This window comes from Eubalaena glacialis, chromosome 9 (assembly GCF_028564815.1).
Source record: "Eubalaena glacialis isolate mEubGla1 chromosome 9, mEubGla1.1.hap2.+ XY, whole genome shotgun sequence".
In the NCBI taxonomy this organism is placed as follows: domain Eukaryota; kingdom Metazoa; phylum Chordata; class Mammalia; order Artiodactyla; family Balaenidae; genus Eubalaena; species Eubalaena glacialis.
In genome coordinates this window covers 15,994,272-16,020,458 of record NC_083724.1, presented here as the reverse complement: position 1 = coordinate 16,020,458, position 26,187 = coordinate 15,994,272, and the positions used below count along the sequence as shown (strand labels likewise).

The 26,187-nt window shown below is 44.0% G+C and overlaps 1 protein-coding gene across 1 annotated transcript in view; it reads right to left on the bottom strand.

Annotated features, from left to right (window-relative positions):
- BRINP1 (BMP/retinoic acid inducible neural specific 1) overlaps positions 1 to 20,349 on the bottom strand; it is a 179,589-nt gene extending 159,240 nt beyond the window's left edge. The window contains exon 1 of the mRNA XM_061200996.1: positions 20,301 to 20,349. The gene's annotated coding sequence lies outside the window, so the exon portion shown is untranslated. The remainder of the gene's footprint in view (positions 1 to 20,300) is intronic.
- Positions 20,350 to 26,187: the final 5,838 nt, after the last annotated feature.

Sequence of the window (26,187 nt, the reverse complement as noted above, 5' to 3'; positions counted from 1 at the left end):
AGGTACCTCATTAACATAACAAAAGACACCTACGTAGCTCTCATCACTTAGGAAATTCCAAGGGTTTTCAGAGCTCTGTACCAGAACGGGGGATGAAGACCAAATTTATATTCCTTATTATAAATCACAATGTCACACTGGGCTACTTCCTTGATTACATCTATCAATGGCTTCCTCCCACCTCTAGATGTCAACTATCAGCTATTGTCACTTTACCTCATTATTCGCCATATCTTACTCTCCGTGTCTCTTCCCAGAATCTCTACCTTACTTTCTAGATTCCCTGCAGATATTTTCAGCACGTCCCAATCTGTTTTACCCCTCTGTTACTTTTTCCGAAGCCAATTCCTCCGCCAAGAATGCTCTCTTTACCCTATTCCCATCCCAAACCTAACGCACCCCTTATTCGTTAATATTCAGTTCAAGGTCATCCCCTCTTTGAAGAATCCCCTGACTCCACAGGAAGACGAAACCACAGCCTATTCATAACCATGTGCCGACACTTATGTTGCCATACATGTGGGCTTTGGAGGGTGTGGCTTTTGCCTTATTCGTGTCAGTATCACCCACACCAAAGCAGGATCTCGTGTATAGCATTCATTCAGCAAATGTCCCATAAATAACTAAGTAAATGAAAGAATGAACAAGCAAAATAAGCTGACAAATTACTGGCATGACTGGGTATGTATAGCATGAGTGCAGCATTTCACAATCTGCAGAGCATTCAGGCTTTAATTAAACCATCTGATCCTTACAACGTACCAGGGCTTTCCCAGGAAATCCAGGCTCAAAGAGTTTGAGTGATTTTCTGGGTTGAAACATGGAAAAGTAGGGACTTGAATTCAATCTACCGATGTGAGTCCAAAACCCCTTCTACACCAAGCATAGTCCTTATTATTAAGAACTAAGGATAGTTTGTTAGAAAAACCCCAATGTTGGATCTAGCTTGGAATAAGGGACAAAGATGAGAACAGAACTGATGGTTCCATTGTAAATGTGAGTGGAAAAACCTAACTGTGGGGTGCCCAGCCACCCCCAGATGCATACAGGGGAACATGATGGCACTGGCTGGGCTCATGGGAGAACCTTTAGTTTGGGGAAATGATCATCCAGAAGATACTGGAAACAGATATTGCCAATTTCCTGATTTTGCCGATGGCCAACTCCATTTCCTGCACTGCATTCCTTGCTACAACCGAAGTTTCAGCCCTTGGAGAGAAGCCGAGAAATTTCTGCAAATGTTTTCTCTTCAACAGATGGAGCAGAAACTGAGAAGCATTACAAGGAAGATGGATCGGGGCATCACATTTGCAACAATAAAAATACAGCAACAGTTAAAAGCAGTCGCAGTTAAATCGAACTGGGAACCCAGGGTTGGCCTAAATCTTTTTTTAAATTAAAAGTGAAGGAGAATTTCAAAGTTCTATTTCAGCCCCTTGGAGCATCAGTGCAGTGAATTTGGAATGTTTACGTGGCTTGACTGGGTGTCAGACAGCTTGAGATTTATGTGGGTTGAGGTGGGGGTCTGAGAAAAACCCCAGCAGAGGAAACAGTGACAGGAAGTGCGGGGGTGGGGGGAGGCTGCACGTGGCAGGAAAACCTGGGTTCCAATCCCAGCTCTGTTCCTGTGTGACTTCAAAACAATCACTTAAGCCCGAACCTCAGTCCAATCATCTGTAAAACAGAGAAACACGGCCTGCCTCAGAGTTCCTGCAGGCTCTTGCTGAAATAACATTAGTGGAACATGGGGGTTTTACTTTTCCTGCACCTTCCAAAGTGACCATACAAGAGCATCCTGATACCTTTCCCAAGAGTTGCATTCCTTTCCTCCCAATTCTTTCTGTCTTTCTCCTCCTTCAGTTTCTGTATCATGAATACCCTCTGATATTTGCTTCCTTTGGCTCCCTCTTCTTCTATCTTTAAAGCCTACCTTAATATTTCACTAACTGTGGTCTCGGGATCACCTGAAATGGACACACCTGATGCATTTCAAAAGCATCTTGGGTCCAGACCATGAACTTCTGAGTCAGGCTCCAGGATTGTGGAGGCTGGGATCCTGCCTGTCAATCAACCTCCCCAAAGATGGCGACACACACCAGCCTTTGGGTACCGCTGTTGGATGAAGGCTGCCAGAGAGCAGAGGTTGTCAGTCAAGGATGCTCTTCAGAACTGCTCGGGGAACTTGTTAAATACATTCAAATGAGAGCACTACCAAAGAAAATCTGATTCAGTGGGTCTGGGTTGGGCCTGGGTATACTTATTTTGAAAAAAAGATCTCAGGGGTTAATAACTTGTAGTGAAAAATCCCTGCAAAGCACATAGTCATGTCAGCACTGTGGATGAATTTATACTAAGCTGTCTATCCTCTGCCTCTTGGATGTGCTTCCCCAAACTCCTTCGACCCCCAAAACCAAAGATACAGATTTGCTCTGTTGGATGATTATGGTTTCAGCCGGTGCATACATATTTACTACATACATATTCGTATATATATATGAATATATATGAACATTTTTTCCTATTTCATATATATATATGAACTTTTTTTAACATGCATTTCTTAATACCTGTGGATGCCTATATATATATAGGCATCCACAGGTATTAAGAAATGCATGCAAAAAAATGTAAATTACCTACATACCCATGAACAAATGCGCACACACACACACACACACACTCTCCTGTACTCACATACCAAGCACTCAAACACAAAAACATATAAACAAAAGTCTTTCATATAGAGACTCCATTTCAAATACCAGCCCTGATCACTTCAATTCTTCTTTTTTAAAAATTAATTAATTAATTTATTTATTTATTTATGGCTGCGTTGGGTCTTCATTGCTGCTCACAGGCTTTCTCTAGTTGCGGTGAGCGGAGGCTACTCTTCATTGCGGTGCACAGGCTTCTCACTGCGGTGGCTTCTCTTGTGGCGGAGCACGGACTCCAGGCATGCGGGCTTCAGTAGCTGTGGCACATGGCCTTAGTTGCTCCGCGGCATGTGGGATCCTCCCGGACCAGGGCTCAAACCCGTGTGCCCTGCATTGGCAGGAGGACTCTTAACCACTGCGCCACCAGGGAAGTCCCTCACTTCAATTCTAAGAACCTTAGTTGACAGATCTTCGAAACAGAAACTGTAATACCTATTTCATAGTTGTAAATGCAAGAGATTTGCATCTATGAAAGGACTTACTTCATTATCAGATATGCAGTAGATGCTCACCAAATAGACGTCAAGAACCACATAATCATTTACACATCTCACTTATTCAGAAGCACATTCATTTCACACAAGTTTAACCACATAGGAATGCATGCAGAAATCCATGAGCACATTCAAATACAATTGCACACTCATGTGAAAAGCAACCAAACTCACATTTTATGTGGGCGGCACATACACACATGTGTGCGTGCGTGCACACACACACACACACACACACAGCTTCCGTGGTATAAAGCAAAGAGCCCTACATACTCTCTACACTTCCTTAAGCCAGGTTCTTTCTGTACCTGTGAGAGATGTGGAGGAAACAACTACCTCACACGAAATGGACGCCAGGTGTTTTTTTTTTTTCTAAAAGAAAAGTCTTGGGCATATAAGCCAGCACTTCAGAGGAAACATAAGCAAGGACACAGATCAACAATAGTTGACCTTGAGTGAACAAGAGGAAGTTAAGGAGGGAAAAAAAAACAATAAGACTGGAGGCCTGAAGGGTCCAGCAATGCGAAGCACTTTTCTAGAAACCTTGTATAAGTCATAGAGATGCATTTGTCACTCCCAGAACTTATAGTCCTAAGAAAGAAGACCAATATTTAGGGGACTATTTTCTAAAATGACAACATGAATGGTCAGTGAGCAAAGTCACGGATTCCTATTTTGCTTCAAGATTTCTATTACTTGAGTGTCTCGGGTATCAGTAAAGTCAACGATTGCCCTCCCTGGCCCCCACCAAGAATTTTTATGATGTTCGAAAACTCCACCTGTCTCCACCATCAGTGTCCCTTGACCAAAATATTACCATTAGTGTTATTAAGCATTGCATTTCCTTCAAGGCCACCTTTTTCCTGTATAAAGGTTCTCACGAATGTTTGTAGTTTTAATGCTATATTAGTATTTTCCATGAACTAGGAAGGAGGGTGGACCAGATAACCATAAAATGCCATTCTCTTCCAAGAAACTCTAATTTCATGAGTCTATGATTTTTAAGATTTGGTGGTACTCAGAGTTGATTTTTATATTCCATAAATGTTACATTCTATGAGTCCATGAGATTCTGACTCTCAGTTTTTACTATCCTAAGATTCTAAAACTATCATTCTAAGATGCCAATATCATAAGAATCAAGACACTTAAAGCTTAACAGGGACTTCCTTGGTGGCGCAGTGGTTTAGAATCTGCCTGCCAATGCAGGGGACACAGGTTCGAGCCTTGGTCCGGGAAGATCCCACATGCTGCGGAGCAACAAAGCCCATGTACCACAACTACTGAGCCTGCACTCTACAGCCCGCAAGCCACAACTACTGAAGCCTGCGCACCTAGAGTCCATGCTCGGCAACAAGAGAAGCCACTGCAATGAGAAGCCCGCACGCAGCAGAAACAAAGACCCAACGCAGCCAAAAATAAATAAAGAGAGAGAGAAAAAGCTTAACAATTCCAAGCCACCATCACCTTGATGTGAAAGTGGTGGTCAGACTGTGTTCCCCATGAGACAAGTGGAACCTACGTCAGGGTCACAGCATCTGTACTTGATCGGGGAAGGCAGACTGGTTGTGAAAAGAGAGAAGAATGTCCAATTGAGATGAGGGCTCCTAAAACACATCTTGAGGCTTTCCAACCACTTCCCTTCACCCAATCTTCCTCCTTGACTCCATGCTATGGCCTAGAGATTGAGAATACTGATTGCTAGAATAGAGGTGCCACAGAGGCAAGGCTCAGCTGTTTCCTGCCATGGTAGCCCCCAGCGTCGGCACGTAGAAGGCTCTCAAACCCATCCTGCATGACTGAATGAGTCACTGGACTCACTGCAATATTCTTCCTCCTCTTTCTTTCCCATTGCCTCCTTCTAACCTTCCTCCACCTTTTCCTTCTTCTCCTCTTTCACCTTCCCCCTCCTTCTCCATCATCTCTTAACAGTATGTTAGAATTCCCATGTGTATTAATTATACAATCCTCATAGGAACACAATAATGTAGGGATTAGTATCCCCATTTTACAGATGAGGAGCCTGAGGCTAAGAAATGGAATAACTCACCAAAGGTCACATAATTAACACGACAGAGAAAGGATCAAACCCTAATTGTCTGACTCTATGTTCAGCACTCCTTCCTTTATTCCACAGCTGCCTTATAATGTTCCTTTTTTTTTTTTAATTGAAGTACAGCTGATTTACAATATTGTGTTTGTTTCAGGTATATGGCACAGTGATTCAGTATTTTTGCAGATTCTATTCCATTCTAATGTTCTTAATAATAATAAAAATAATAACCTCATGAGAGATTAAGAAAACCAATGCCTAGAGAAAAGGCTTACACTTCCCATTCCTGAATTTAACCCCAAATTAATGTCCTCAACCAACACCAATTCTCATTTCAGAATTTCTAATAATTGAGGGCCTACCACACCCAACTGTTCATTTCATTTTCTAGCTTTTCCTCCTCCTCCGGAGAGTGCTGTACATGGCATGTGTTTATTTTTCAATTAAAGCAAATTAAACAATTTTGTTTTGAGAACTTTTTTTTTTTTTTAGAATTCCACAGCCCACGGTGAGATAATTGAGACCCTGCTGTTTCTGGATGCACTATTTAGAGAGCACAGGCCTAGATCTGGCACAGCCTCGGAGGAAGTTATCCTTAACCCCTCCCTCTCCTGTGTCCCACCATCACTGTTTCTCCAATCCCCTCCCTTGTCACTGCCCTAGCCTAGAAGGACATCTTCTATCAGTCATCTGAACAATTACGATAACCTGCTACAGGGCCACCAGACTCCCCCCTCCCCCTCCCCGTATCCCCGTCTTTGTCTTTCTCAATCCCAGATCTGATCAAGTCCATCCACTTCTTAAGAGTTACCGACAATGTTCTAAACACAGATTACTTAATAGGAGTTCTAAGGTTTTATACGTTTCATCCTTAGATTGTCTCTAGCTTTGCCCCTGAGCACGTTCTCCAGTCAGACTGAACTATTTCATCTCCCACTCTCTACTTGGAATGCTGTTCCTCCATCTATCCATCCTTCATGGCTCACACAGACAGACCTCCTCTCTTCTCCCTAACTTGCTGTGATGCTCCAGTTTCAGCACCAGCTACTCTGTATGACCTCATGATGCACATCTGTCTCCTTATCAGACCAGCAGAACTTCAGATCAAAAAAATGTCCTATTCATTGGAGATCGGAGAGAAAAAGGGCAGGAAAGTAGGATGGTAAAGGCAGAAGGAAGGAAGGGAGGGAAGAAGGTGAAACTTACATTAAATCTGGGAAACTTCCCTTCTTACTCTTCTTTGATAATAATTTTCTTAATACGACCATCATCTCTGAAATAATATGGACCATCAGAATTGCTTATATAAAATTTTTCCATACTCGTAATATTCTTATTTTTCTATGGAAGATAGATTTGTCTAGTGCTGAGTTTCCTCAAGTAAGCTATATAGAACATTATTATGAATTAAATGAAAAATATAGAAAGTTGAAACTATGTAGTCAAATTTTGAGAAAGATTGAATTAGATTTTAAAATCTCTATGACAGGACTTTGTCAGGAAATGTGCTTACACATAATTTGATTTCCAAGAGAGGGTAAATCATTGAAGCAGCTCCCAAATTTATTTGACCACACAACACCTTTTTCTCAGAGTTTCAGAGGAACACGTGCACCGTGGGAAATGACATGAAAATGTTCAGTCAGAAGAATAACTGTTGCCTGGGAATCAGGAGTCGGGGTAGGTTTAACAACCTCACTAATAAAGATCGTGGCCTTTGCCATAACATTCCCCCATCAGAGCCTTAATTTCTTTATCTGAAAAGAAGAGGGAGGGTCAGATATGATGCATCCTAAGGTCCCTTCTAGCTCAGTTCTAACATTCTATGGTTCTGTGATGAAAAACAGACACAAACTTGGGGTCATGTCTTCGTGCCCACCATTTCCTCTACGTGGAATGCCCCCTTTCCACTTGCACGAGGACAGATCCTTCCCTCCAATGCCATTGCCTGTCCTAAGCCTTTCCTGGGCAACTTGGATTAGCATGCTTTCACTCCTGAGGTTTCCTGTGGGAATACTTCATTTTCATACGAGGCTGCCTTGAATATAGCTTATACCTTCTTGAATTCATTTAATCTTTGAGGGCGATTATATGTCGTGCATTGTGATTACAAAGGTGGCAAAGACACAGTCTTACATATGCCTTCTCTTCCCACTCAGCCCTTGGGGATATGTCAGAGTCATACATAGCCTCCCAAAGAGCTCAAGACAATGACTTAATCTAGGACAAAATCTATCATTTGTAAATCCCCATTAAAGACCATTTAATGTTTAAACCAATGATTTCAAGTCATTTTTTAAAAGACTTGGAACCCTTTACTCAACTCTTATACAAGAGTAATAAAGCCAAGAAGATAAAGTGGATCTGCTCTAGGTAGATGGCAAGGCGAGGATGGACTCAGGCAATCTCACCTGCTCAACCCCCCTACTCCCCCGGTGCACCTCCAAAGGGTTTCTTAGGACCCCTACTGAATCTCAAGCCCTCATTTTACAAGCGAGGAAACTGAGGTCCAGAGAAGGAATGTGATTTACCCAAAATTAAAAGTGACTCTTAGAGTCAAAGCTGATTCCCAGGTGGCAGCCACTAAATCTGTGTTTTCCAAATCGTGGCACACAAAATACTACCAGTACGTGAAATGATTCCAGATGATTCAGAGGTGGTACAGCTTGTCTTTTAAGGGCATGATAGCTATTTTAGTGTATATCGCAAAGTGTAAATTACTTATCAAATATTTGGTTTTTATGAGCATTATTACTCAGGCCAAGGTCAAGGAAAAAAAAGGAAAAAAAAAACTGAGTCCATTTAAATTTGATTTAGGACAAATTACTTAGAAATTTAGCAAACTCTGCATTAAAGCACGTGTCTCTGCTTCTTCAGGTCTTTTTTCTACCAAGAACTGTTCACTGGTCCACCACATCTTACTACTTAAAATGCTCATTACCCAAGTAATGCACATTCATTAAAGAAATATTAGGCAATACAGGTTAAGTATAAAGGAGAGACTGAAATTCACTCATAGCCTATCGCCCAAAGATAACCACTCAAATATTAGGGTGCACCTTTCAAAATAGCATGCTATACACAATATTCTGTACCTTATGGGTTTTTTTTTTAACTTAGTAGGTTACCAAAAAATATACCCATATCGATAAATGTCATCATGAGTGCCATTGATTCAGCACTTAACTGTATACGAGGCATGTTGCTAAGCGCTTTATACACGTGATATTCATTCTCACAGCCAAACTATCAGGGAGGTACTGTTGCGAGCCCCGTCTTACAGGTTCCCTATTTTCATCCCACCTTCGAACATATAAATGTGCTTCTCTACTATCATTCCGAATGACTCTAGATATTCCATGATATGCTTTGTTTTGGTGTTTCTTTTTTCTCCCAAACACTCTGAATTCCTTCTTCTCACACAAATAATTAATTTACTTCTTGGAATGGGGAATTTCTTAAAATGGAAGGATTTGCATCTTCTTTTAAAAAACAGGGACAGAGACAACGATAGCGGTAGAGATGGAAAGAGATCTGATCCTGCTCTAAAGCATCTCCTCTTCTCCCCGCCTTCCTCTTGATCACCTAACTGCAGCCACACTGGTCTCCTCACTGTTCCTCTAACCCACCAAGCACAGTCCAACCTCAGAGACTTTATTCTTGCTGGAATGCTCGTCCCTGGATGTCCTCATGGCTCTCCCATGACTTCAGACAGACCTCTGCCCAACGTCAGCATCCCACTGAGGATGTCCATTGCCCATCTATACAAAACAACCCGCCCTCTCCCACCAGGCTGCCCTCCACCTCTATGACACTCCTCTCCACCTGACATACTATATGTTTGCTTGTTTATTTATGTCTCTTCTCCCTCATGAGAAGGTCAACTCCAAGCAGGCAGGGGCTTAGTCAGTTTTGCTCACTGCTGCATTTACAGCTCCTAGAACAATGTCTTACACAGAACAAGTGTTCAATAAACAATGTCTGTTTCTTAAATGAAAGAATGAAAGTCACATTTCATAAAAGGTTGCATTCAATAAAGATTTCTGCCAATGCCCCAGGAGAGTGTCTTTTTCCCTTCATTCTTACCAAGACTGGATGCTGGCATTAAAAAAAAACACACACATCTTGATGATGTTGTGTGGCATCACATTCCTATGTTCATTTGTTTGATTACTAGGGAACCTGAATATTTTGTTTTTTTGTATAGGTTTATGAACCAAGTGTGTTCCCCACACCATTTTTTTTTTTATTTATTTATTTTGGCTGCGTCAGGTCTTCGTTGTGGTGCGCGGGCTTCTCATTGCGGTGGCTTCTCTTGTTGTGGAGCGCGGGCTCTAGAGCGCAGGCTCAGTAGTTGCGGCACACGGGCTTAGTTGCTCCGTGGCATGTGGGATCTTCCTGGATCAGGGATCGAACCCATGTCCCCGGCCTTGGCAGGCGGATTCTCAACCACTGCGCCACCTGGGAAGCCCTCCCCACCCCATTTTTAGCTGGAAGTTCCATCCCCAGATCATATTCTGGCAAAAGATGATCTTATGACCATATCTGGGCTCATGTTCCATTAATAGAGAGAACTCTGCCTTGGACATTTCCCCCTGTATCTATTGCTCTTCTCCTTTCTACCTATTCTCAACTACATTCAGTATTCCTTTATACACTCACATGTGTGTCTCTGTGTGTGTGTGTGTGTGTGTGTAGAGAGAGAGAGTATATATAGATATCTATCTATATACATAGAGAGAATATATATACATATGTATTCTATATATATTTTACATAATATATATTCTATCTGTCTATATATATCTTTTCTCTTGCAACATTAGGCTGTCACAATTCATGCCACCTCCACCCTGCTATTTCCTGAGCCTCTTTTAAAAGTGCTACTGTTACCAGAGGTGGCTTTGGTGATTCTATTCCCAAGAAAAGTAAGATCTTGGCTCTTGGCTGGGGTCCAGAGTCAGAAAGTAGCTTATTCTATGACCACTGGTCCTGGTCTCAGCAGCACTGGAGCTTCCACAACTTAAGGGTGCAAATAAACATGCTAAGCTAAGGTTTCCTGCTGAGGCATTGTGAAGTTAAATTACTATTTTAAGAGGCTATGAAGTTGGCAGCCAGAAAGCACTGGAAGAGTGGAAGATATTCATGACGCTGACAGATAAAGGAGAGAAAGCAAAATGCAGGTTATTAAGGAGATTTAAGAAGTTTCCCTCCAGTGACGCCATTTATAACATCTCCTGGAGCACGTAAGATAGATGCCTTCCTCGTTTAGGCATATACAAGACTGGGATTGAGGGCAGGGACAGTATGACAGAAGGCTTGAAGATTTGCAACAATGTACCTGGCCTAAAATAACAGAGACCAAACAGCAAGAATCCACCTTGATTTGGGGAAGCCACCAAGGTTCTAGGGGCTGGACCATGCCTTAGGGGTGTGTGTGGATGGAGGGCAGTTCAGTGGAAAGACGTTATGTTTGGTGTCTGATGATATGGGTTTGAGACCTGATGCTATCACTCATTTTTTATCTTGGGGCAAATCCTTTCACCTCTGAGGCATGAGGTCCTCATCTGGAAAATGGGGAGAAGAATTCCAACTTCAGAATGTGACTGTGAAGGTTGAATAAGATACACGTTAAGATATACAAGCAGTTGGTAAGATACATGATGAAGACGAGGAAGAGGGGAGTCGTGAGGAGGAGGATGATAAACATGGGTCACACGAGGGCATGCAGACTGCTGTCAATCAGCTGCTCTCCCATAGGTACCTGCTGAACACCCAGGTCTTACAGATTAGGACACCAAATCAAGACGTACAATGACATGGGCTGCAGGGGACTAGGGTACCACGATCAACTCAGATACAGTTGGATCCTAAAGAGGAAAAAGTGTATATGTAAAAAAATGAGAAAGTTGACCCGGACCATATTGAAGATGACTTTTCAGCCCTGATTGGTCAATGATCGTATGGCTATATCTGGTTTCTGACACATGGTAATAGAAAGAATTAAAAAATCTGCCTCAATCATTTTGAATCTTTCAAGGCCTTTTCCCACTCTTAATCTCTCGCCTAACTGCTGGTATCACATTGCCATATGAGGGGACAGGATTGGTAAAAACGATGGAGAGGGGCTTCCCTGGTGGTCCAGTGGTTGGGGTTCTGTGCTTCCACTGCAGGGGGCGCGGGTTCAATCCCTGGTCAGGGAAGCTCTGCATACCATGAGGTGCCTCCAAAAAAAAAGAAAAGATTCAGAAAGCTCATCTGCAACGTAGTGCCTCGAACCTGATAATAATCTCTTTCCTACAGGACATTTCCAGTTGGGGAACATACCTGGGGCCTGGGCGACATTTCATCTAATGCAACAGGGTGTAGTAATAATAAAAAAAAAAGTTATAATAGTTAACATTTATATAATGGTGATGATCTGCCAGGCACGATTCAAAGCACCTATCGTATAAACACATTAAAACCCCACAATATCTCTATGAGGAGTGACTATTGTTATCCTCATTTTACAGATGAGGAAACTGGCAGAGAAACATTAGGTGATCTGGCCAAGGTCACAGAGCTAGCCAGTGGCACAGCTGGCACACAAACTCTGGAGTCCACGCTTTCAACCACTACGCTTTCAAGTGAGACAGAAATAGTACAAATCCTCAACACATGATTGACTCAGTGTGTGGCCTTGACCGAGGGGCATCACTGCACTGAGCCCTAGTTTCCTCATGTCTAGCATGGGGGATGATACTGCTTATGCACGTGCTTGTTGAGAACATTCAACAAGATATCTATGCCAAGTACCCATTACAGCTCAAAGAATTGGTGACATTCTTGGCACACCCACTGCTCCACTTCAAGAATGGTTCTCTAATTGTGATAGTTCAGTCATCTCTAAATATTGTGGGCGAAGACCCTTCCAGAACTCCTCAAGTTCTATCCTATGCTCTGCCTAAATGTATAATTCCCACTGTCAGGAAAGAGAGGAGAGGGCAGGTAAAACTGTGGCTGATCTAGTAATATTTTCAGGAATCATTTGCAAGGTTTCACTGGACTTTGAATGATGCTGTCCTGCTGATATGCATTCATAATAAATTTCATTATGACCCCTCTCGGCCCTCCCTTGCCTCGGCCATCTCTGGTAATGGCACTTGACGAGGACCACGTCACCTCAGAGAGTCATGACTCCAAAATTGGTCCCAGTAGGAAAACCATATTACCACCCCCTGCTGGGTAATCTACTTTTCAATCTTTCCCTCCATTCCCAAACATATCAAAGTGCTGATTTTCTTTTTTTAATGGCTCCTGTGCTTTGTGCAGATGTTTTTATAGTGCCAGGTAAGGCTTCTTGCGGGTCGTTCCCCTGATATGCCTGTAAACCCAGAGCCCATCAAATTCCATGAGAAATTTAGCTTATCCACTACCATGTAAACCAAAACATAATTACTTAAGGTAGATATCACAGTTCTTGGAATGTCTTCCAGATCGATCTTGGGGGTTTCTGGAGTCTCTAGGGATTCCACAGCCCACCAGAAATTCACCTACATAAGAACTGACCACTTGGAAGTGTGGGTCCTCTAAAAAGCAATCGTATCCTAGATGTCTGCCCTTCCCCCTCCTGAATCAGTTTGTAATCTGTAACTCAACTGCTCCACAATACCCCCAGGATCCATTATTTCTCAGAGAGGTTCCTACTGGTTCATTTGCAGGACTTCTGAAAGGCTAGATAAATTATGCCTCAGAAACCCCTCCGGGCCAGTATTGGGTTAACCCTTACAAAGGGTTCTAGCTGTTCAGATGGGCCATTTACTTGGAACCCTGCTGCTCTGACCTTTGCAATTTACACAAAAACCATGGCATCTTGCTTTTGTTAATTGCCTTATGCATCTACCTCCTCACCCTTGAGGGGAATACAGTCTCTTAGCTGTTCCCAAGATGGCCCTGACACTGTTGTATGCAGCTCTGCACCCTGTGAGATAATCACAAACTGAGAACAAGATTTGTTCAGAATGATGTATTTTGTGTCCACCCCAGGCTTTCTTTCCTATGTGTGTCCCCCAAGGGATAGAGGACAGGCCTGGTAATTTACCACTCTTAACTTTCCCACACCCTGTCTCTTTCAGTCTATTCGCCTTAAGGCCGCCTGCAATCTCCAAAAGACAGTTCCTTTGAGAGATAAAGATGCCCCTCACCCTCATATGCAAAAAAGAAATTAATTTCACATTTCCTCAGCCTCCTTATCTTCTTAATTGTCTTCTCCACCCCCTCAGTAGCAAGGGCTGTCTATGGATTTCTAGGCAGCCTTTCTAGGCTACTATGTTCCAGGAGGACAGTGGGTTTCCTGCTAACACGTAATCCCTTTGATATTAAGAGTTACAAGAAAGCCACCTCTATCCCACTCAGCAACACTTTGTTGAGGCACAATCTGTGCCCTGAGGTATGACTTCTTTTTGATTTGCTTTTTGAGAAGACATCTAAACCTTATGATGAAGTGTGGCTATCGCGTGTGAGTCTCTCTCTGCTTTTACAAGAATTTCGTCGTGCACCATTTCCGCAGAGCTGGGCAAATCCCTTCGGTAAGGCAGGCCACCGTGTGGTCCTTCTTAATTGGCAGAAGGCAAGCCCACAGAAGGGCAGATATGTTCTCAAGGTGGTCCACATATACGGTGGTAGGAGCCAGGACTAAAATCAGGTGCCCTGAGTCTCTGTGCTCTTCGTACACTTGGAATTAATGAAGATATAACATGAACAGATGTCATCTCTGATCTCCAACACTTTATAATCATAGCCATCCGCCTCCTTCCTCTACCATCACCATCTCTGTGTCTTCTTGTAATCTTACCCTTCCCCAAACTCTCACAGAACTTCTGAAATGGCAATGATCAGTCTCCATGAATGCTAATTATTTATGGATTTGCAGACCTCCTCTAGTCTTGGCACGATTCATCGCCATACCCCCAAGCCATTTTGTTTAAGGCCTTTCCCAGACAAGAGACGCAATAAATATTTGCTGATCCAAACTGATTCCAGCTTTCCTCCTTTTTCATCAGACTTCATTTCAATTACTTCTCCCCAGGTATTCATTCCTCTCCTCCTTTTCTAGCCATTCCCCCCTCTCCAGGTCCTCCCCCTCCCTTTAGATTTGGGTATTTCCAGAGTGTGTAGCACTCAGAGCAGGACTAGAAATTAAGAGTAGAGGAAGTCATTGAAATGACTGATTAAAAATGGACACGAAGAAAACCCAAAGAGAACACGTAATGATGAGCTTCTGTCAATCTCCAAACTCTCCTCAGCTCAGTCCTCAGACTACCTACTTCCTAGACAGGGAGACTGCAAAGGGGAGATGTCTAGACTTCTCATCCTTCACCTTGTACAAGACCTTTGTGATCTGGCCTCTCCCTACCTTATTTTCATCTTATGACATTCCCTTTCTCATGCAAAAGCTTCAGTCACACTATCCCTTAGATTTCCTAAGCTTGACCCTGCCTAGTGACGTCATCACTGTTCTTCTCTCTGCCTCTGATATGATATTCTTTCCCCACATAATCACAAGGTTGGTTCCTTTTCATTTAAATCTCAGTTCTAATAACACTCCCTCCGAGAATTCTTTTCCTGACGACCCTATCTAAAGTTCTGTGACTTACATTTCTTTCTAGCCTATTACCCCCAATTTTTATTTGCATGACATTTACTATTACATGAAATTGTTTTGCTTGTCTATGTCTTTACTCATTTATCAGCAATCTCTCCCCACTGGATTATGAGCTCCATGAGAACAGGACCAGGTTCATGCTACAATTCTGATGTCTAGATCTGTGCTGTTCAGTAAGTAGCCACTATCCACATACAGCTACTTAAATTAAAATAAAATGAATAAAAATTAAATAAGATAAAAAACCCAAAGTAACACTAGCCATGTTTCAGGGGCCCAGCAGTCACATGTGCTTCGTGGTTACCATACTGGACAGCACGGGGAGCATATCCAGCATCACAGAAAGTTCTATTTGACAGAACTGGTCTATAGCAATGCTTGAAAAATAGTAGGCAGCCAATAAATATTTGCTGAATCAATAAATGAACGAACGTCCCTTTTAATCCTCACTCAACTTCACCTCTCCCTTTTGTGGCTTACCCCATAAGTCAGATAAACTAGACGATGCCTATAGGACAACATACAGTTTGGTGAGGGGCCTGAATGGATGTTACAGGAGAAAGGGCTGTGAAAATAGGCCCATCTAGTCTGAAAGAGAATATCTGTGGTTATAAGATTGGAAGAGAATTATACTTGTGTTATATGATTTTAGAGACTTATGGATGGAAGGCAGATTTAGTGTCAAGGTGAGAAAACATTCCAGCAAAGCTCTCCCTAGACAACACAGGCTGCTTTGTGTGGCAAAGAGTTCACCGTTGCTAAAAGTACTAAAAATGAGACTGAGTGGCCATGTGTTATGGATATTAAAAAAAAGGATTCTTGGTTCTTGAATAAGGAGAAAGGTTTGGTTATAGTGAAACCTTAAAACACTGAGATTCTTTGATGAATGTCATGAAACATCAATTTCAAAGAGTTAATAATATGCCCCCAACTGTTCCTAGTAACTACTGAACAACCCAATCCTCTTGGCCATCCACAACAGTTACCATTAACTCAGAGGTACACTGGAAAAGGCAGAGATGCTGAAGCAAGGAGGACTTAGGTTCAAATTCTAGCTCTGTTGGTTATGTGAAGGGACCTAGCCATACTGAGTTTCACTCTCCTCTTGGGCAAGGGACCTATACATCCTGCATTTCACTTTCCTCTTCACTAAAAGGGCCTGTGTCTGCCTCACTGGGTGAGAAGGAAGATTAAATGAGAACAAAACTAAAGACCCAGGAACACAGCAGGGAAACTTTCACTTCCAAGTAGGACAGAAGTTTACTTGTCTGTATCATCATTGGTATCCCTACATTATTGGTATAGGTGGTATAATTTTGAAGCCATGATTGCATTGCTTTGAGTGAATATGAAACAATTGTCAGAAAGAGAAAGAGGGAAAGAGAGAGAAAAATTACAGCTGTTGATCAAACTGGGCTTCAAATGTAACAGCAAACATTTCTAGAGCAACTACCCTGTGTCAGTCCCTGGGGATAAAAAAAATGCTCCTAAGATCTTAGACCATATCGAAGAGGGCAAGTGAGACACAGGCCCACAGAGGTATGAAACAGGGCAAAGAGAGACACAAGCTAAAATAGAGTTTCAGACAAAATTATATGAAAGAACAGGGTAGAAAGAGATTAATTACAAAATAAGATTTGGGGAAGACTTCTTGGAAGGGTCATTTGAGCTGGATGCTGAAATACACGAAAGATATTAAAAATGTGAGGCTGACATTGTGAGATGGAGGAGAGAAAGATAGAGGTACTCCTTGCAGAAGGGGTTAGAATGGAAAACAATGAGTGGAATTATTTGGAGAATGACATTTGAAGATTCGTCCTCTTCACATGACCCCCATCTTGTCTTTAATATGATTACTGGGAGTTCAGTGGCCAGTTTGTTAATCTTTTGATTTTAGCAAGGCGGACGCAGGTAGAGAAGATGAGTAGGATATGGCTAACCCTAGTGGCCTGGTCAGGTGATAGGTACTGGTGATTTCATCTAAGGAATCGGGAGGGGATAAGCTAGAGGATGCAAATCAGAAATTTTCTCTTCCCACAACTGAAGGTCCCTTGGGCAAAGACCTTTCCAGAGAAACAGAAGACTTTTTGGTCAAAAGCATAAACTCTTGTAAGCACTAAGAGGGAGATGTTTTATTTGGACTGACCAGGGGAGAGTGTTTTTAAGGTCCCCACCGGTACAATTTCAAATATATTCATTGCAGTCTGAGCTGGGCTGTCTAAACTCAACAGGGGCTCAACAGCTGATTTGGAATCTCTGATCCGTCTCTTCTTGATTGAAATGGAGTCACAGCTCCCCCTTCTGGGAGCTAAAGTGCCATCCAGTCCCGGAAAAGCCTGTATGGAAAGGCTCTATTGCAGATGGGCCTGAAACACCCATGTTTTTTTTCTCCATGCTCACCTGCACCCCAAAAAGAGCATCTAGGAGTCCGGGAGCACACTTTTGCTTGGACATGATTCTAAACTTCTTAAGAGCCCATCTTTCACAGGGCTTTATACTTCCCGTTCCGTGGGACTATGAGTCCCAGTCTTCGTGTGGGTGATGCTTTTATATAGGGGAATGCAATTTGGTGCAGAGGTTGCAATTCTTTTCTGGGAAATATACCAAGTAGAAAAGATTTCTAAATCTGCGTGTGTCCGTGTGAGTGCATGTATGCATGTGTGCTTGTGCATGCTCCTGTGACGGCAATGTGTATGACTGTATAGGGGTAAGAGACTCATTGATGTAAAGAAATGAATTTGCCTGAAGTATTTGCATTGCTAGATGGGTGGACACTTGGCTCTGGGGAAAGCAAAGCATTTCTTAATAAAGAGCTCAGGTACAGTCCAGATGCTCTGCTGGCTTCTGTCTACTAGGCATGGGCAGCGTTAGGTCCCTAGCTGTGTGTAATTCTCTGAAGGCATTAGAGAAGGAATGTATGTTCTGTGCATGTGTGTGTCTGTCTATCTGTTTCTGTCTGTCTAACCGGGAGTGTGATTAAAGCGTTGGACCCTTTCTCTCCAGGTCATGTTTCCAGATGGAACAGCTTTGAAATGCATCTCTGAAATGAGAAGTTTGATGAGGGAAGATAATCGATTATCTTGGATGGGAACATGGTGGCAGGGTAGGGGTGGAGAGCAATATATAGTCCCTGGGCAGTGTGGCCAAGAGGAAAAGACATTGATCTGGCTGTCAGGCATCATAGGTTCTAGCCCTGGGCATCCCACCAACTCGCTAGAGAATGTTGGGGACTTCTCATGTCCTCTCTGGCTACAGACTCCTGCCTGTCTGCTCTTCAATATTCCATCCGGCTTCTATTGTCTATGTATTAAAAAAGAGAGAAAATGAGAGCAGTTCCTAACATGGGGTCTCCTCCTTTGCCTTCACACACCCCACCTAAAGTGAACTGGGGACCTCTGCTCTGACATGAGTTTCCTGAAGCAGATTCCTTGTGGCCGTGTGAAGCTTCAGCCTGAGGTGTCAGCCTCTGGCCAGAGAATGGTGTGTCTGCAAGTGCCTGCAGGTAGCACCGTCACCCACCCGCCAGGGCAGGTTCCCGTGAACACATGTTTGCTTTTATCTCTCCCCAGAAGATAAATATATACATATAGGTTTTTAAGACAAGTATATTTCTACTTTTTTCCCCTAGAAGACCTTTCCACTGGCCCCTTCCTGCCTAGGTAGACAAGAGGCTGTGTTCCCAGCATCTCAGCCCTTGTCCTCCGGAGCCTCATTGCCTAACAGCAGAACGGCTGCCTCTTACCTTGGGAAAGTAACAGCTGCCGAGTCTGGAGGCCATGCTAACAGCAGTAAAACTCAGCATTTTTGCTGAGTAGGGCAAGCCTTTAAGACGCATCCGGGAATCAAATCAATGGCTGGCCCCAGAGTCCAAGCCTAGCAGGACCTAGCCTGGGAGGCCAAAGGACTTACCTAGACAGCCTCCTAGAAGGTGGAGGAAAGAGGAAAGGGGGGCTTGACCTGAACTGTCTTCCTTACTGAGATTCTTCCCACCAGCCCTGTGTGCCCTTGGCAGTATGTTGGAGCCAAGCAAGAGATGTGAGGTGCAGATCAACAGCAGTTTAAGTCAATTACCGTCACACTCCGCCATGAGTTCTCCACCCACAACCAGTTCCCAAATTGTAGGTCTCCTTCAGTATTGAAGCGCGCACACACACACACACACACACACACCCTCTCTACCTTCTCCCAGGATCCTCCTAAGCCCAGTGGAGCCATGAGGAGGCACAGTATAGGAAAAGATTCCCTTGGGTCTCCCCAAGCCTGAAATGGGGAAGGGAAAGAAGGATCTGTCTTAGGGAAGGGAAGTGTCTTAGGGAAGTGCCCCATCTGTCTTAGGGAAGGGATCTGTCTTAGGGAAGTGCCCCATCCATCTCCTACCATATTTCTCAGAGCTGCCCCCAGATGAAATTTCCTCTGCGATTCTATGTAGCTATGATGGATGAGCAAGTCCCTGAGGACCCTTTCTCCTTTCCCTGGAGGGGGATCCATACAGACTTGCCCAGATCCTCCCCCAGAGCACAGAAGCAGGAGGTGTTGTAATGCTGTTGGGATTACAAACCGAGAGGCAGGGTAGACTCTACCCCAGACTTGCCCCACATGAGTCCACCTGCGACTTCTCCCAGTGACTCCAAATTCCCATCAGAATCCTGGAATCTGCCCAGTGTGGAATTTAAAGTGACAGCCTGTCATTGCCTCAGGGTTTGGCCATTTCTCTTTCATATCAAACGGTGAGTCCAAGTGTAGCAGATCTCCATCCTTTGGAGAAATCTTCCTTCAAAGGTACCAATATTGGGCTAAATAAGGTACCATGCCGAACCCCGGAATCCTCCCCAAATCCCAAGCCCAGAGCCCCAAGGGGAATCCACAGCGGGTTTCCCGATGGCTACGTGATCCTATAGTAAGGATCCCATTCCCTGTACGCTGGATAGACCTAATTAAAAAGACACACGAGCACACACAAACATACACGTACAAACATGCACACACACATCGTGCCTTAAGTAGGTTAGAGGACCTCTCTTCAACCCCTCCCCTATACACACACACACACACACACACAATCACAAACACACGCATCGAACGCAAACGACGCCGCACACGCAAACACACACTAGCACCATATCAAGTTCTCACCATGGTACACACGTCGGGAGCGCGCGGGGAGCACACACGCCACTTCCTAAGACCCGCATTTAACCCTCTGCGCCCCAGAATACAGAGACCCCCCCGCTCCAGGGAAGCTGAGAGGACTTGCAGGCGTCGGGGTGGCCGAGTGAAGCGCGGAAGGGGGCCGGGAGGGGGAGGGGCCGGGCGGGCGGGAGCGCCCCGAATGCGGTCCCGGGCGGTCTCCAAGGGCAGCGAGGCTGCCTGCCCGGCGCCCGGCGCCGCCTTACCTGGAGTCAACGTCCGTCTTTGGCGGAGAGCTGCGCGCGGACGCTTTTTATTCGGCTCGGAGGGAACTTGGGAGAGCCCTGCGTCCAGCTCGCATACCGGGAACGGCGCGGGCACTGCAGGCGTAGGGGTACCTGGCTCCTAGCAGCCTGGCTCATACTCAGCCGTCAAGTCCCCTTCGCTGGTCCCGAGGACAGGCATGAATCCCGGCTCCGGAAGGCGGTCCCTGCTGCCTCTGCCTCCCGGCTCTCCGGCTCTGGCTCCCTCGCTCTCGCCCTCTCTAGCCTGCGCTTTCCTCCCCCCCAACCCGCGCCAGCTCAGTTCACAGCCCTGGGGCCCGGGAGCGAGGCGACTAGCGAATGGAGAGGGAAGTCCAAGTGCGCCGCGGTCTCCGGGCGGGGAGCAGCAGAGGCCGGGCTACGCGGGGGGAGGGACTTACCCGGCGACCGGCGAAGATGAATGGGGGAGCGGCTGCCTAGGGGCGGGCAGGGAGGAGCCAGGAGCCGGGGTTTATTCTGAGGAGTGTTTTGTACATCTTTAGGCGGAGGAGGAGGAGGAGAAGAGAGAGGACGAGAGAAGGGAGGCCTCCTCGGAGGGAGGGGCGGCCTGGGTGGGCTGAGGCTGAGCCACTGGGGAGTCTCGTGGGTCTGGGGATGGGGTGGCGTCTCTCCGAGTCTGAGCACCCAAAGGGACTGTGTGTGGTGGGTATGCGCAGACCCCCGCATCGTGATGCTCTTAAGCGTGTCTGTAGCTGTGTGCGTCGCGGGTATCTGTTTCTAGGTATGCGGGTGCTTGTGTGTCTGTGCGTATCTATTCGAGTGCGGTTTTGTCTGGGGAGGTGCCCGTGTGGGTCCGTTTGTATCTGCGTGGCTCTCTATGAGTACTTCAGACTGTTTGTTTCTCTGCATGTGTAGGCATGAGCCCACGTAGCCTCCCAGAATTAAGCAAATGCTTCTCTCTACGTGGGCAGGATGTAGGAGTGAGACGCTGAGGGGACACAAAGTTCTCTCGATACCACCAGAGGCAGGAAAGGGGCGAGGGTACGGGGGCTAAGGCATTAATACAGAGAACCAAAGACTCCCAATTTAGCCTGAAATGCAGGCTGGGGTTGCTGGCACGGGGCCTCTGCCTAAAGCAGAAAAGAAGGCCAGAACACATTCTGAATTCTCACACAGCGCATATTCTGTATTTTTGCTTACTTTGCTTCCTTTTTTAATTTAAACCAAATCAGCAATGAGGGTTCCTAGTCCCTGGAAGCTTAGGCAAGTGTAGGCATTGGCGAAGGTACCAGATTAAGGGGCAGGGAGCAATAAGGAAAAAGTGATGAGAAATTTAAAGGAACACAGATTCAGTAAAAGTGCAGGCTCTAGATGAGTAAGAATCCTGTAGGTATGTGATCTTGGTCAATTCACTTACCTCTTAAGCTCTAATTCCTCATCTGTATAACAGGATAATATAACTACCTATCTAACATGGTTGGTGTAATATTTAAATGAGTTAATGTATGTAAGATCATTTGGAATACTCCCCGGCACCTACTGAGTGCTCAAAGCATGTTATCTTTAATTACAGTTGCTATTGCTACTAATGTTATTATTACCCAAAGGGTGATAGGAGAGAGATGTGATACTTAGACCTAAAAGGATCTAGGGGCTAGTGAATTAATTAGAGGAAGAGGAGCCTTGAAACGGACCCATACGGGCACCTCCCCAGACAAAACCGCGCTCGAATGGAAAAGAAATTCTTGAGGAATTGAGAACTTGAGAAAAAAAATATTTAATTGGCAAGGAGGAAAGGGAAAAGAGATGAAAAGAGAACGAGCCTGGGTCTGAGAAGTGCAGGACTGAGGAGAGGAGGCGGGGAAGAGAGACGCAGTAGCCAGTTCAAAGTTCCTCTCTCCTCCTCCTGTCTGCTCCAAATGACGGGCAGTCAGCACCACGGACAGCTCTCCAGCCACTGACCAAGGAGGGATTTTTCTCTCTCTGCCTGCTAGAAACACCTCCCTTTTTGCTTGGACAATTTTCTCCTTCCCTCGGCTTCCGGCTCAGGTTCAGATCCTGGCCCATGATTCCTGAGACAGTTCTGCCTTTGATTCCAACCACAAAAAAATACACTCACCACACACACTGCTTCTCCCATCCATCTCAGTATGCAGCCCCAGGTCGCCATCTCCTCTTGCTTCTAATCCTTCTTCCTTTCTTCTTTCCTCTCTTCTGCCTTTTTTTTTTCTTCTCTGTCTCTTTCTACTCCATCTCTTCCTTTATTTTTTCCCTCTCTTTCTCTCTGCTTCTCCATCATCTCCCAGCTCAAATATCCCTCCTTGAGTGATTTTAGGCTACAGCAGGCCTGCTGGGAATGAAGTTCTGAAATCAGTCTGAAACATCTAGTTAGGCAGCTTCAGAGGAGGACCAAGGTACAGACTGATTCCTCTTAGCTTTTCTCTCTTAATCAGTCTCCCAAGATGGCTGTGGTCCAGATGACTTAGAAAGAGGGGACTTAACACTATGGAACATTTTCCTATCTTCCTCTCCTACACCTCACACAGTCAGTATTTCCCCCAGGAAACACAGAACCCTTCCAAGTTCCAATTACTTACTAAACAGAGAGAAAGAGAAAAAGGAGACAGAGAATTTTTGAACTTTTACTATGCATCAGGCATTTCATTTGGGGCTTCCCTACATTATCTTTTATAATTTTAAAAATGCTATGAGGTATGAGATAGGTAATAGCATGCCAAGGTACAGCTAGTAGGTGATGGAGTCAAGAATTGCACACCCAAATCTAACTCTAAAATCTTTACTGTGTCCCCTGGGAATAATGGGAAAGCTTCAGGGTGATTGAAAGAGCTTAGGATTTAATGGGGTCACTGCATCCAACCCTAAATATCAACTTAAATGGCTGAGACCATGGCATCCTCTGTGCCAGTGGAGTATTTATCAGCTCTTGTCCCTGGAGGAGGAGGTGTAGGCTTTGCATGGATATATTTAAGACTCACCCAAGTCTCATGGTTTCTGAGTTTTGAATAAAACTTCAACCTTTCCAGGTCTTAGTTCATTTGCATTTGACTCTGTTTAGCTTCCTTGTTTCTATGAAGAAAGGCTAAAAGGGCCATTTTTAAAGTCTCCAAAGACTCTTTGGTCATCAGAAAAGTTCTCAGTGCAAAGCATTCCTAATGACTTATGGAGGAAGCAATCGGAACCATATGGATAACATTTCTGCAGAAATGCACACGGGTGGGAAAAGGTTTAGAGGCCAAAAATATATTTCTTTTTTTTCTTCTTTGCCAAAGAAAGAACATTTAAGGCAGCTTGAGATATGTGAGAAATGTCTTGTTCTTTCTTTGGGGTGGGTGTTGGTGAGCAGCTGTTTGCTATTTCCACTGAATTTACCAAGGGCTTGCATGGGGAGGGAGGTGCCAAAGGATTAGGATAGACTTAGGAAAGAACTTCCTGTCTGTAGATCTTGGTTGATATTAGAATGGGACCTTTTTCCAAGGACATTTAGTGAGACAATGGGATGTTTCCTTAGTCTTCAAAACATGATGGTTTGATAAGCACTGGATTATATTTTTAGAGTCATGGACTCCTTTGAGAACCTCACAATTTCTATGGACCCTCTCTCTTGTGAAAAATATGTTTTTAAAATGGCCACAAAATTTTGCATGGAATTTCACTGAATCCCTCTTTGCCAGTCTCATTCATGGAGGTCTACACCTGGACCCCAGATTCAGGACATATAGAGTAGATGACTTTTACAGTCTTCAGCCTGACCTTAGATTTTATAGATTGCTTCATTTAGATTTGAGATTAAAAAATTGGAAAAGGAAAGCCAACAGAGAAAACAAAACAAAAGGTAAACAGCCTTTTTTTCCCTAGAAATAAACAAGAAATATAGATAAATGTTCAGGGTTGAACTGGAAGTTTTACTTTCCTCTTCTTAAATAAAGATAAGTTTTGACCCTATTTGTGCAGGACTCTGAGCCACCTGCTACTGCATCAAAAGCTTAAGTTTACTACTCTGTCAAATCTCAAAGGAGTTAAAATCCCTTAATCTGGGGTGCTTTGGGTTCAGAATAGACTGAACAAAGGCAGGAAAAGTCCACCTTTGTTAAGTGCCTACTGAATGTGAGGTGATGTGAAGGATTCAGAAATAAACATCTTCCCTGGTCTCTGTCTTCTAGGAGTCTGAAGTCCATTGCCAAGTCAAACTTATCCCTAAACAATCACAATGCACCATAGAAATTAGCAGCATGTGCAAGATCTACAGGAGATGCTACAAGAGCTAAGAGGAGGAAAAATTTGCCTCTATATGAGGTATAACATTTGGCACCTATCGAGTTATTTTTATTTTGTTTTAAAAGCAGTTGAATTAATAAGAACTAATATTTACTGAGTGATTACTTTGTATGAGCAACATTCAAGTCTTCCATGTCTTTCATCTAGGTTTTTATGAGCATCTCCTAATTGAATAAAATTAAAATTCATTTTCATTCTCCCTCTCCCTCTCCCTCTCCCTCTCCTCTCCCTCTCCCTCTCCCTCTCTCTCTCTTTCTCTCTCCCCCCTTCCCTTTCCATCCTTACTTTTTCCCAAACCTCCTGGGACAATATGGTCAAAACACAACTCTTATCCACCATTCTACTTATCCAGAACCTGGAGGATGTTTACTTATATACCAAAATATCAAAATCAGAACCTTTCTGCCGAGAATTCAGTGCCCTCCATCATCTGGCCTCTGTGTTCTTTACTATCTTATTTATATCTAATCATCACCTCTGTACCTTCTCTGTTAGCAAAAATTAATGCTCACCGGCTCCTGGTTCCCAGTGTCCCTCTCTCTGTGCCCTTAATTAGACTGGCCCCTCCACTGCCATGTCTTTTTCTCCCAGCAACCCTTCACTTCTGCATAACCAAATCTGACCTCTCCTTAAATATTTAGTTCACATGTCATATCCTCCATGACTTCAATCTGGATAAAATACTTTAACATGAAGTGTGCAAGGATGCACATGATCTTTCTCCCTAATATCATGTCTCCTCCTCCACTCCAACCACATTGACCCCCTTCCAATTACTAGAGTTTACAAAGTTCCTTTATGCCCCTAGGTCTTTGTGCTAGCTGTTCCCTCTGTCAGAAGCCACCTTCCATTACTAGCCAAGTCCTGCTCACCCTGTAGGTATCAGGGTAAATGTCACTTCTCTGACCTCCAGACCAAGGTAGGTCTCCTGATATCAATTCCCTCACAACCCTTAATGTCTCCTTCATAACATGTATCATCATTGTAATTAAACAATTATTGGTGATATCACTGTTTAATGTGTATTTCTTGAGCTAGAACTAAAACTCAAAGGCACAAAAGATACCTTTGTGATGAGATCTTGGTACATACAAGTATGGTGGATATGTATTAACTATGCCCTATGTCCTAGGAACTACTCTCTGTGCTTCACAAATAATATTTCATTTAATCCTTCAAACAGTCCTGTGACATCAGTACTGTTATTATGACTATAACTCCCATTTTATGATGAGGAAAACTGAGGAGGTTAAACAAATTGCCCAGTGTCGCCTACCAGAACGAGGATTCAAACCCAGTCACCTTGCTACAGAAGCCAAGCCCATAGTCACCATGCTACCTAGCCCTTTGCATGGGAGGAGTCGTATATATTTATTGAATAAACAGGAGTTCTTTCTAAGCCCTTCAATCTTTAAGTCTATTGATACTATTCACTTTCTGCCTCTTATGAAGCTTATTTACGTATGTGAATCATGCTCTTGGTATCTCAGCTATGGCTGCGTTCTTTTAGCAAACACACTGAAATTCTGGAGCCATGTCATCACCTACGAACACCCTGACCAGGATATGCACCCTTCCTGGTCTACCAACTGGC